Source organism: Vitis vinifera, chromosome 14 (genome assembly GCF_030704535.1).
Source record: "Vitis vinifera cultivar Pinot Noir 40024 chromosome 14, ASM3070453v1".
Taxonomy (NCBI): Eukaryota; Viridiplantae; Streptophyta; class Magnoliopsida; order Vitales; family Vitaceae; genus Vitis; species Vitis vinifera.
In genome coordinates this window covers 7,808,890-7,822,486 of record NC_081818.1, presented here as the reverse complement: position 1 = coordinate 7,822,486, position 13,597 = coordinate 7,808,890, and positions in this window count along the sequence as shown.

Below are 13,597 nucleotides of genomic sequence, written 5' to 3'. Positions count from 1 at the left end.
CTACAAGAGATGGGTGATGCTATATTTTCTAACCAAATAAAACTAATGGTTTTCATAGTATAAATTACATTGCAGGTTGGGTAACTTGTTTAGATGTTTGAGTAGGGCTTTTGTTAGGGGGAGGGGTTTTCTCCGATTCAATCAAACCCTAACAGGTTAGTGAAAACATTTCTTCTTAATTGTGATGAAACTCCACGTTTAGATGAATTTTTAATCTCTGTCCCTAATGATTAGATCATATATCATCTCCTTTGTTAGTCCATGTTATAACTTATGAACCATGGATGCCAATCTTAACAACTCTTCATAAGACAACTTGGATTTAAGCATGGCCTCAAAAAGAATGATCCTACCCTTTTCATCAACTCAAATCAAGTTTAAATTTGATCTTCCAATCCAATATTTAGGCATAAATCCCCTTTACTATTACTTTATACGGATTATGCCTAAAGAAATTATTGTTCAATATGAAATTTTTGTTAGACTCGTTTCCATAAGTTGCGTGCCATATAATGACAGTATTAACTTACAGAAAAGTTATCAATAATATGAGTTGGGCAGAGCCTCGTAACCTGTGGATGTAAGCTCATGGGTTGAGAAAGGTTGGCTTAGAGAGCATCTAAGTAGGAATGGCAACGGGATGAGTTGTCTCATCCAGTCTTGTTTATTCAAAACAATTCTCATCCTTATTCCATTTAAAAAATTAAATGGGATGGGGCGGGGCGGGTATGTCTCATATCGGTCCCATTTTTTTTTTTTTGAATTTTTTAAAATTACTTTTAAAATTTTTAATTACATTAAAATAAATATATTTTATAAATAATTAAATTATTATATTTTTTATAACTTATTTTATTAAAAATATTTTATTATTATCTATATATTAAAAATAGTAAAATAAAAATTAAATTAAATTAATTTTAAATTTTAAATTAAATTAAATTTTATATATAATCAAGACGGGGTAGGACGGGGTAATACCCAAACCTGTCCCGGGTTTTTTATAATAAAAAATCTAAAACCCGTTTATTAAAATTGAACCCCGTCCTATTAGGGGTAGATCGGGTATCTGAAAAAATCTGTCTCATTGCCATCCCTACATCTAAGCATCCCACATACGCAAAAAGTTGAGGCTAGAGGCCTAGATTTGCATGTATGATGATAGCTTTACATATGATGAGATTTGTTCTCACCTCCGTCATCCTGGTGTTTGGAACTGTTTTAAATTTGCATAATATTTAAATACTATTTTTGTCCCCATATGGTATATATCATTGATGTCTAAATAAAAAAATAAAAAAAACAACGCTTGCCGTATCAAATCCCTTGATTATAAGATTGGGGAGAAAAGCAAACAGTAGGAGCTAAAGCAGAAAAGTTGAAGCAAAGCAACATCCGAAATGCAAATAAAAGATCAGATCAGATCATGCAAAAACACAAGGAAATTGAAATCCGGGGAAGCCATCCGAAGCTTCTCTCCAAATGAAACCTTGATCCAACATGGGGGTGGAGCTGATGGGATTGATGGCTGAAGTTGAATGAGCTGCATCATCAACATTATTAACAGCACTCCATGCATCCATGCTTTCAGGGTTGGAGTTACACCCAGTGAGCTCCTGAACGATTGCTCGAAACTCGGAAGCGCTGCTAGCTTTCACCTTCATTGGGCTCGAAATGTATGTTACCTTGATGCCCTTTTTCTTACCCCTGCTGCCTCTGTGGCTCCTGGGCTGGTTCTGAGGGTTTCCCATTTCCATAGATGTGGCTCTAGTGGCTCTACTTTAGCATACAAGGAGTCTCTGCTCTGGAATTTATATACTTAACAGTGGTGACCTTCCAAGAAACAATGCAAGGGAAGAAAAAGACAAACATGGAGAAAATTAGAAAGGAAGATGACATGAAGCATCTGCATCCTAGGAACTTAGGACTAAATTTCTATAATGTCTGCGTGACCCCACCTATATATATATATATGCATGTGGTCCAGGTTGAAAGCTTCATTTAATCATAATATTGAAAATCAAAGTGATTTCTTACCGTTCACTTCAAAATCTGTAGTAAACAATCGTCTCTAGTTGTAGCAGCCTATCCCCACCTCTCATCTTTGCCGCTGACGAGGATGATAATGGCCAAAACCATTTCACTCCATTCTGCTTTAGACAAAGTCTCTGGAAGTAACCAGGAAATTTGAAATAGAATATAATTTTTATCCTACAAAATATCAAGTCATGTACAACTTTTGAATTCTATATCACCAAAGTTTTCCGATCTTTATTTTCTAATTTTATTTTTACTATAGATGCAACTCGGTCAGATTGATTAGATTGATTGGATTGATTAGATTGATGGTTAACTTGAACCTAATTAATCCGAGTTTAACCAAATCTAAATTCCAGCTCATAAACTCAACCTAAGTTTAACCCAACCTCACTTATCTAAATTTAGGTTGAGTTCGGATTGGTTAGGTTACGTTTAGATTGGTTAAGTTGATCCAGTCACATCATTCAAAATCCACTTGTAATATGTTTTAAAAAACTTTTTTTTTATATATATATTTATATGAAAATTTAAATAATAAATAAAACAAAATGTTAAAGATAGCAAAAAAAAAAATTATATATTTTTCTAGAAGAATTTAAAATATATGATATAATATAATTTCATATTTAAAAAAAAAATTAAACAAAAAATGAGTATTAATATATAGAATGATATACCTTGTAAAAACATTAAATCGAGTTTGACTTAGACTCAAGTTATTCAGATCTTGATTTGTGCTTAAGTTAAATTGAACTTGGTTTAGAAAAATCTAATTCAAACCTAACTTTATTTTTTAAAATGATTATCTAAATCTGCCTAAAGTTAAATTGGGTGGGACCAGCTGCCTAAATTACACATGTAATTTTTAATATGTTCTTCACACGTCACATGTTGATGTGACATGGAATAGAAGCATTCAATATGAAACCAAAATATATTTTTGGGTATCATATAAAATTAACATGTGACATTTATCTTGTAATTAATTCCAATAATATGGACGTAGTGGAAATGAAGAAAATTCAAATTAGAGAGGGTATGGACTCCAAGTCAATGAAGTTGCAGGCTTCACTAAAAAAGTAAAAACTAAAAAGCACGTGCTAGAAGCTACATGGTCAAGGGTCCTGGGTCCAAGCTGTCCCCGTCACTTTCTCTAGACAATGGTGACTGGAAATTGTTAACTAACAAACACAAACATCACTGAGGCCAGCAAGTACCCACCAACTATGAAGAAGAATCCCAGAAAATTAGATATAGAAAAAGTTCTCTCTTTATGCATATAACCTTTCTAGGCAGCTCTAGACTGTATATTATATTAGTCTACCATCCAAATTTTATAATTATATAACTTAGTGTCGGTAAACATTTGAATACACTTCTTATTTTTTATTTTTAAAATAAAAAATAATAATTAATTTTATATAAAATGCAAAACTTTGGTACACTAATATAAAACAAAAATTGTTTTAAAATTTGAGTTATAAATTTTTTTTATTAGCTCAAATTTTAAAATTAATGACACTGATTTTAAAATAATTCTATACATTTTCTATATGTTCAAATTTATATAGAAGTTTTTTATTTTAAAAATAAAAGAAAAAAAAACCAAGCCACTATATTCAAAGGATTGTTTAGATTTATTTTTATTTTTTATTTTTAGGAACAGAAAATAAAAGTAACTTTTATATAAAATATATAAATTTTTAAAGGCTTCATAGATTTAGGTAATTCAATAAAGACTGTAATACACTCCCTCCTAATTAGAGGGATGATTTATCCTAGATGTTGGGATAAGTTTCTCATATTGAGTTCATAGTATATGTTATGCATACTGGACTAGACCTATGATAAATCATGATGCAAGGCTATCAAGTATCACGATTTATTTATCAAGCTCCTATCCTTCATTCATTCTATATATATTGAGATGATATTAAGTATGTGTTGAAATTAATGGGAGACTTTAACTTCTAGGCGAATCCTAAATAGTCATATATCCCTATAAATTATATCATTATCAATGAAGGTTGGTAGCAATAGATATTTTTAATAGAGACCCCATGATATCTTATGGAATTGAGACAGTGTGTTCATTTAAATAATCCAAAAGTACATATGATTTATTAAAATATCTAGTTATTAAAATTTTTTTACTGTAAGTATATACTTTTTATATAGAAGTTTTTAATTTTAAAAATAAAAAAGAATATATTTGGACAAAACCTTGCCATCGGTTTTGGATATAGAAAATAATAATAATTTTTATAAAATATATAAAACTCTTAAAGACCAACATAAAAATGTAAAATTTTTAACATCTTATTAAAATAATTAAGGTATTAAAATATTTTTACTATTTAAAATAATGTAAAAGAAAATAAAAAATAAGTTTAAAGGTAATAAGTTATTTTATATACTATTTTAAACTTTTTTTTTACTTATTTAACATTTTTATATAAAAATTAAATAATTTAAAAATATAATTTTTTTAATAGTTTTAATTATATTTAACTTTTTTTTTATAATACAATCAAATGCGATAAAATTATATTTTTTTAACATTTTTTTTTTGGGGAATTACCCTTAAGGGTAGGCTGGGGGAATAAATGACCAATGAGGGTAGGTAACTTTGATAAGTCTTGTAAAGGGTAAGGTCAAATGATGATAATTCCTCCAAAGGACTTATTTTATTTTAATGCCAATACTACCCTTAAGTGAAAAGCAAGGAAAGTGAAAAGCAACGGAAAGTGAAAAAGTGTTTATTCTCCCTTTCTTTAACCTATCTGGAAAAGAGTTTATTCTCCATTTCTTTAACCTATCTGGAAAAGAGTTGTAGAAGAAAAAGGGGAAAGGAAAAAGGTGCGCACTTCAGGTCATTCTCTACAACCGATACACAAAACTTGTGTTTTTTTTTTGTGAATCTAACAAGAAATCCATTAAAGGTCAATTTTTTTTTTTAATACAAAAAAAAAAACGTCAGTTTATGGAAAAATAAATAAATAATTTAAAAATCGGATTGAATGAAGGAAAAGTTAATAATTTTAACAATGTAGCTGTAAGATATTAGATCTGAAATATTGAATGAGGTTTTCAGAAAGAAATTACATTTTTTTTTAAATGTGATTTAAATTTATTATTTTGAATTTTTTTATATTATTTAGGTCATATTGAAGATGTGTTTTTATTTTTAATTTATTTGCTGGGTGGGTTGTTTGATATGATTATTATTGATTTCCATTGAAAAGGTTTGCACTTTAGTTTTGTTGTTAAGACTTTTTGACATGATTGAAGAAAAAATGTTCTCAGTTGTTTCATGCTTGTTTGGGACCACTTTGTTTGTGTATTTATAAACATATTTGGATTGTCATTGAAAACCGAAATCCCCTTTGTACGAGACCACTTTGTCTTTTATTATGAATTTGTTAAAGAATTAAGATCACTATATTTTTGTTATAAATTTGTTACCTTTTTGTATAAGTATTATTTTGGTATGATGAGTCGAATGCCTAGTAGTTTGAAGGTTGTGTAAAAGAACCATTATTTCAGTTATAAAGTATAAGTACAATACAAATGCAATATAGTTACAATGAAAAAATATTAACATTATGATACATTACAATATACCAAAATGACAAAATATTGAATTATTTTTTACTGATTTGGCATTTCTAGGCTATCATGTTGTATTCCTATCATAAAGCATCCTTGCAAGCCAAAATTATAAAAAAAAAACAACAACAAAAATACACTATTGTAATTTCAATACATGAAGTTGTCGATGATAATCCAATGATGGATAAAAAAACTCTATAAAATTAATTTTTTTTATATAAAAATATAGAGGTATAATAAAAATACAGTACAATTACAATACAAATACAATAACATTACGATACATTACGATAAGGTAAAATTTTGAAAATGTCAAATTTCTTATGAAACTGGGCAATTATGGGTTCTTTGGCATATCCCTAACATGTATAATATACAACAAATATTGTTATTTATTATATAAAATATGTCTCTCAATTGATTATAATTTTCATTTGTTTATTTTGTATTCGTTGTTCAATTTTCATTGATTATAATATTGTGAAATAGTTGTTGATGATAATCCAATGATGGATAAAAAAAAAATCTATAAAATTAATTTTTTTTATATAAAAATATAGAGGTATAATAAAAATACAGTACAATTACAATACAAATACAATAACATTACGATACATTACGATAAGGTAAAATTTTGAAAATGTCAAATTTCTTATGAAACTAGGCAATTATGGGTTCTTTGGCATATCCCTAACTTGTACTTTATGACCTTGTCCTGTACAAAAGAGTATATAATATAATATTAAGAAAAATTCATGATCATAAAAAAAATATATATATATTTTATTCACCACAATATAATACATTTGCAATTGCACGAGAAATTCCACGGTTACTCCATAATTGCATAAACTTCATTACAAATATGCCACAATCCGTTCTGCAAATAGTAATTAAGGAGATTATAAGTCAATTGGGTATCAAATTAGTAAATTTATAACCTGATTTGCTTTCCATAGGGTATCAAATTAGCCAATTGGGTATCAAATTAGTGGAATAAAAATCTTCCATTTCAATTTGTCTCCAAAAATATATCACCCCTCACACAAGCAAAATCAAATCAACCTTTTCAATTGACCATACTGCTTCCACCAACCAAGTCAGCCCAAAAAAAGAGAAAAAAAGCCAACCCAAAAAAAAGAAAATCAAATCATACTTTTCAATTTACTGTAAATGCAATTTTATATTATAATGTGTCACCAAAGGTTCAAAGACAAGGGTTCTGACAAGGGTGGTTTTGGAGGTGGAGGCGGAGGTGATTCAGACAGGGGTAGTTTTGGAGGTAGGGGCCGTGGAAGGAGGGATCAAAGTGGTGGCTGGAACAACAGAAACAATTCTGGTGAGAATAATAAGTCCTTTGAATGGAACAAAGAGTCAAACAATAATGAGGAAGGGTGGAAAGGTCATGATGGTGCTGTCAGTTGGGGCCAAGGAGGTGGCGATAAGGGGCCAAGGAATTGGAATTCTGGGACTGGCAGAACTAGCAATCAATTGAGGGTAAATTAGTCTAATAAAAATATAAGGCCTTCAAAAGAATTATCAAAGTTACCTACCCTCATTGGTCATTTATTCCCCCAGCCTACCCTTAAGGGTAATTCTCCCTTTTTTTTTCCTTCCTCGTTACTTTCGAGGAACCAAGTATGACCGATTATTGCATGGATTCCAATATCAAAAAAAGGTTAAAGGAAGAGGGAAAAAAAAATGACATGATTTTTAAATTATTAAAAAAGGACAAGTCAGAGGAAAAGTCGGCACCAAACAAACAGGCTGAGATGAGCTGCTGCCACGCCACGGTGCCACCAAAGGAGACTGATAGCCTTTTTGAGAGATTTTTTTTTTTGCCCCCTGAAAATACGTGAAAAAATAGAAAATAATTTTTTTAATTAATAAATTATTTTGATATATTATTATATATTTATTTCACTATAAAAGTTAAATAAGCTAAAAATATGTAATTTTTTAAACTAACTTTTATTATTTTTATGATAAAATCAAACATGAAAAAAATTATTATCATATTTTACTTTAATTCTAACTCTTTCTCTCATCTATGCAAAACCTAAAAGAAAACTTTTTGTTTTTTGTTTTTGTTTTTAAGGTGTTTTTAGTATTTGGGAACATGAATAGAAATAGAATAAGAATCGAAGTAAAAAAAAAATTTGGGGAATCATAATCCTAATAAGAGTGAGATTTAGGTGATGTTTGGTAACTGTTATTAGAAATAGTTTTTTAGAACAATTTTTTAAAACTATTGTTGTACGATGTTTTGTAAAATAAAAATCTATTTGGAACTTAAAATATTTTTAACTTATCTTTAATATTTTAAAAATAATTTTTATCTATTTTTAATCATTATATATATTTGTATAATTTTTTTTAAATAGTTAAAAAATAGGTAAAAACAATTAAAAAATATTTTTTGAAAACATCTTGTTTTTTGTTTTTGAGAATAGAAAATAAAAAATAGTTTTCTAATTATTTAATCGTATTTTTTAGTTTTTTCATTTTAAAAAATAAAAAATTATTCTTGAAAACAATTACAAAACACATCGTTAGTTTTCATATTAATACATTTTTTATCCTCGTTTTCATTATAAAAAATAATTCTAACATATTGATAAATAAAAATAAAATTAATTTTTTATTTAACACCTATAAATATTTGTTTTAATTGAACATAAGTCCATAATCAATCCAATAGGAGGATTTGAAGAGTTAAATTAGAGGCATTTGGAAAGGTGAATGGATAAGTAGATATTGGTAGTCAAAATTAATTTAAATATGAAGCATAAATTATTAAATTATATTATTATTTAGATTTGAATGTCAATCACTTTCTTTTGAATGTTGGTGTTCAAAAGGCTTCCAGTCTATTGAGTGGTGCTGGGCTTCTAGTAGATCTGCAGAAATTTCAAAGTTTCAATTAGAAAAAAAAAATCATTAAGATGTGATTGATTGCTTGTAATAAAAGAAATATCTACATAAGAAATTATTTTTAAGTAATATCTTTTTTTCATTTTTTTTTGAAAATGTTTAGTCGGAAAAAATTTATCTCTTGGAGGGATAATATTGATTAAAATGATAAATTTGCACTTGACTTGACTAATTAAATTATCATTATTATTAAAAGCAGCCCAAAGGCTTAATAAATTCAAATTAATGAAATAAATTGCTCATTGCCTTTGAGATATTTTTTTTAGTCTTTGCTCATATCTTGGAGATATTGTAAGGAGATATTTTTATAAGTCCAACATAAAGTCAAAGGTCTATTGTTTTGTTGAATGGAAGAGAAATAAATTTGGTTGGGAAGATTATCTAGAAGAATATTTTTAAAATGGAAAGAATCTTCATACATAGATAATAAATGTCAAAAAATACATATCTAGGTGATAACGACGCATGAACCATCCTCATCCTCAACCCATTTAGAGTTTTCCAATGGGTTGTGTCGGTTGACACGACTAATTTAAAAATCGTGTTGGATCGATCCGACCCATGCAAACCAAATAGATGACCCAACACGACCTATAAGTCTGTGGGCCAATCGTGTTGTGCTGTGTCGACGAGCTGTGCTAACGGCCCATGACCCATGGGCTACTATGTTAAAAAATTTAATTTAATTTTTTAAGTCATTTTGTCTTAATTTTTTTTATTAAATGAAATTTCTTTTTATTACTTTAAACACCTTTAATAATTATACCTTTTATTTTTTTATACATCTCTAATAATTATATTTTTATTTTTTATATTTATATTTATCAAATTTGTAATTGTAAAATTTATAGAAATGTTAATTTTTTGTTTTTAAAAATGATTTAAAAAATTATATTTGAATTTTTTAAAATCAAAATAACAATAAATTTAAAGTAATGGAATACAAAAGGAAATAAAATATAAATATATATTTTTCAATATTTCAACAAATTACATGAAAAAATAGAGAGAAAAAAAAAATGTGAGAATTGCATTACTATAGTTTGAGTACATCCTAACTAAGTTGACACGTACCCAACTATCAATCATATGCATTACTCAACCTTTAAAAATTAGCTACATTTAATATATTTAAAGGAAATGAACAACGTATAATTCTTCAATTATCATATTCACTTTTGTCTTCTTATTCAATCTTCATTATTCTTTTTTCATTTTCATTCTTCATCTTCAATCGTCATCAATCTCTTTAACATCATTGTTTGTATTGAGATCAAATTTCTTGAGGTTTTTTTTTTTAAGTTCATCTTTCAAAGTTTGGAGTCCTCCTATCTCCTACTATATTTGTAACTATATAAAAAGCAGATTTCCATGCTACAGTAGAACTGGTGGAGTTAGTAGATCACGTGTCATTTTAGATAGCATAGGAAAAGTGGATTCATGAGATTTCTGCCAGTTCATAATATCAAATTTTTTTTACTTCATTAAGGGATAAATATGAACAATAATCAGTATTTAAATATTTTGAAAGATCCACCCCTATTTGAAGGACCAACTTGTCGCTTTCCCTTAGCTAATTGCATTTAGAATGAATCATTCCCAAATGCAGATAGAGTTATAGTACTTAAAGAGACTATCATATTTATTCTCATAATATTTATATAAGTTGTTTAATTGTTCATACATCTTACACTTTGGTTTTATGGTTGGTTCATACAAGTACCTATGAAATTTAAAATGTTTTCTACACTTTCAACCTTAACTTGTAGATTCATACAAGCAACTAAACAATAAAGTGGTGGAATGGTCTTCTAATATTTCAAAAAAAAAAATCCATTTGTACACATATTTCACTAAAAATGGGATATTTCTTATATTGTTGAAACATATCACTCATGTTACAAATACATGTAAGTACTATACAAGGTGTAGTGTTCTATACAAAAAAACACACAATAGTAGTTGAGAAAACAAAGGCTATGCTTAGTTAAGAAAAACACTCAAAAAAGGGGGGGGTGAATTGGGTTTTTAAAATCTTTTCAACCACAACAAATTTAAACAAAATATAAGCAAAGTAAAGAGATAGAGTTTAGAGAATTCAAACTCGGGTTTATAGTGGTTCGACACTTCCTTGCCTACGTCCACTCTCCTCAACCTCCTAACCGAGTGAGGGTTCCACTAACTTGAAGCTTCAACCAAGCTTCCAATCTTCTTACACTTGGATTCTGGCTCCAATGAGATCTTACACAACCTCTTCAAGATTCAACCCTCTTGAAGGCATTAACACTCATATTGTTACAAGATATAATCACTCAACCTAGCTTAAGGATGGCTCAAATACAAGACAAAGCTAGGATGACACACAAGAGTGCACTAAAGGATATGCAAGTGGTGATTTAATGCACTTATGAAGGAAATGAGAGCTTTTTGATCAAGAGCAGGTAGGTAGGCTTTGAATGCAAGTATTCTCTTCTCAATAAATGAAGTGGAGCCTCAATTTATAGGTTTCTAAGCTTAGGAGTCAAAAACAGCAAGAGGTAACCTCGTCCGGTTGAGCTAGGGGTCGATCGGTTCACTAGCCATTGGAACATTTAATGCATGACAGGTTATCGTTGCCTAAACTGGACCTCGATCGGTCCTCGACCGGTAAGGGAATCACCTTGATCGGGAAGAGAAGGCTACTGGGAAAGAGATAAGATTTTTGACCTTCCTCGACCGGACGACCACAACCGGTCGACTGGTTCCTCAATCGGTTGACCAGTTGACCATAGCCTCGACCGGTTGAGCCTTTTTGGCCCCGAAAACCTATTTTTTTTATTCCTTTCTTTTCTAACACTTAGTCAAGGTCTTTAGGTAAATTATTAAGCCAATTATAAAACATTTTGCTTAGGGTACATTAGTTTAAAACTCGGGTTTTAATGAAGTTAACGTTTTAAATAATAAACCGAGTTTTCTAAGATGCATGAAACGTATAAAAATCCTAAGTGCACTCATGCATTCATCTTACATTAGTTTCCTATGATCACAAGTCTTCCAAGCGTCTCGATCTTGTATCCATTTGGTCATTTGATGAATTTTCGAGTTTATACCTGAGATTCTTAAACATTTGAACCAATTAGTCACTTAACCATAGTTTGTTATCATCAAAACCCGATTAGGAGAACCCTTGGGCTAACAATCTCCCCTTTTTTTATGATGACAAACCTTGGTTATCTAGGAGAGAAAAAAAATCTCCCCCTCAAACCAATCATGGATTAATCAAACGATTTTTAATAGGAAGCAATGTAAAACACGAAAAATGAACAATGGATCATAAAAATATCATATCATATATATATGGAAATGAAACCTCACATGTAGAAACAAGATAGATATGACTATGATAACAATGACATGCATGAGAGTCTCCTAGATCCTATAAATTTCTCCCCATTTGGCAACATAAAAAAGAAACGGAAGGGGATGTCTAGATAGTCTCAAGGCTGAGGGGTGGAGGAGGAAACACAAAGCGGAGATATGCCATCATCTCCTCATGCTGACTCGCATGACGGCTCTCAATACGATCAATGTGCTGCTAGAGATGGTCAAAGGTAGCCTGCTGCTAATCCATACGCTCCTCTATGAGCTCAAATCGCTGCTGGAAGTGATCAAACCGAGAAGTGACTCCAGTTTGATACTGATCTAGGTGCTCCTTCATAGAGTAGAAGCGAGAGTCATGGACTAAGGCAAGCTCCTCCATACAAGTCCCAAGAGAGCTGATCTAAGCGGAGACATCCATCCAAGGCGCATGATCAAGAACGTGAGGTGCCTGAGATGGTAGCTCGGTAAATGATGGTTGAGATGAAGGGCCTGCTGTGAAAGACGGCTCAATCATCATAGGCTATGAGAAGGTAGCCTCAACATGAATGCCCTTTACCTGAGGTAGAGGCGGAATGTCAAGCTCGGGCCCTCTCTTCTCAAAGTCCCTCTGAGGGTCTAACCCATCCTCCATCTCTTTGATCTCGACTTCCTCCTCTACTCCGGGATGTATCTGATCTTATCCTCGGGCCTGTCGCTCGGCTTTCCTAACCCAGGAGCCATCGGGTGCCTTCTCGAACTTCATGCGCCCCAAAAACTGCTAATCATACATGTCATAATTGGTGGGGGCCTCGAAACCCATCTCTCTACTCAAGTTGACCCCGACATCCTTGAAAACTCGGGTAAGGAAGCGGTCGTAGGGGAGTACTCGGGTCATGCTCTCAACGCAGGAGATCATATGCATCATCATCAAGTATCCCATGTGAATCCGTCTCTCAGTGAGGATCGAGTCCACAATAAAAGCCTCGAGGTAGGAGACCTCGTCTCGATGTCCTCCACGTGGCAAGAAAATAGAGCAGATCATGTGGTGAAGGACTCGGTTGGTCACGATCAGGCATTGAGCCAATGGTTTGCCCATCCCCTAGGGATCAACGAGGCTGCACAACCTCTGAACAGCCTCTTTGGGCTCAAATCCCGGCACAGTGGGCCACGCCTTGGCCTCATACGCTCGAAGTCCAATCGAAGGGATGTCGAGAATGCGACAGATACTCTTGGGATTCAATCTGATCTCAACTCCTCTCATAGTGGATAATACGAGTCCTCTAAGCCCGTAGGTCGCCCGAGAATAAAAAGCCCGCACTAGAGTCGGGAAGATCAGCTCAGAGATCTTCACAACTGGCAGTCATCCCATCCGACCGACTAGCCCCTCAAACTTGAAGTGTTGAAGTTGGGAGAAATTGACACTTCTCCCAGAGACGACTTTCCTCTAGGCAAAATTTTGCTTGTAGCGCTGATAGTCTTCATTCGAACTGAAAAGTGCCGTGTCATATCTCGCCTTTCGACGAGCCTCCGTCTGCTCGAGTTGAGATGGCTCAACAGGGCGCTTGCCCTGAGCCCTAGAAGTGCCCGTCTCTCGCCTTGGTGCCATCTAATGGAACAAAAATGAGAAGGAGAAGGCCAAAATGAGAATGAAAGCAAATAGGAAGGAGAAACC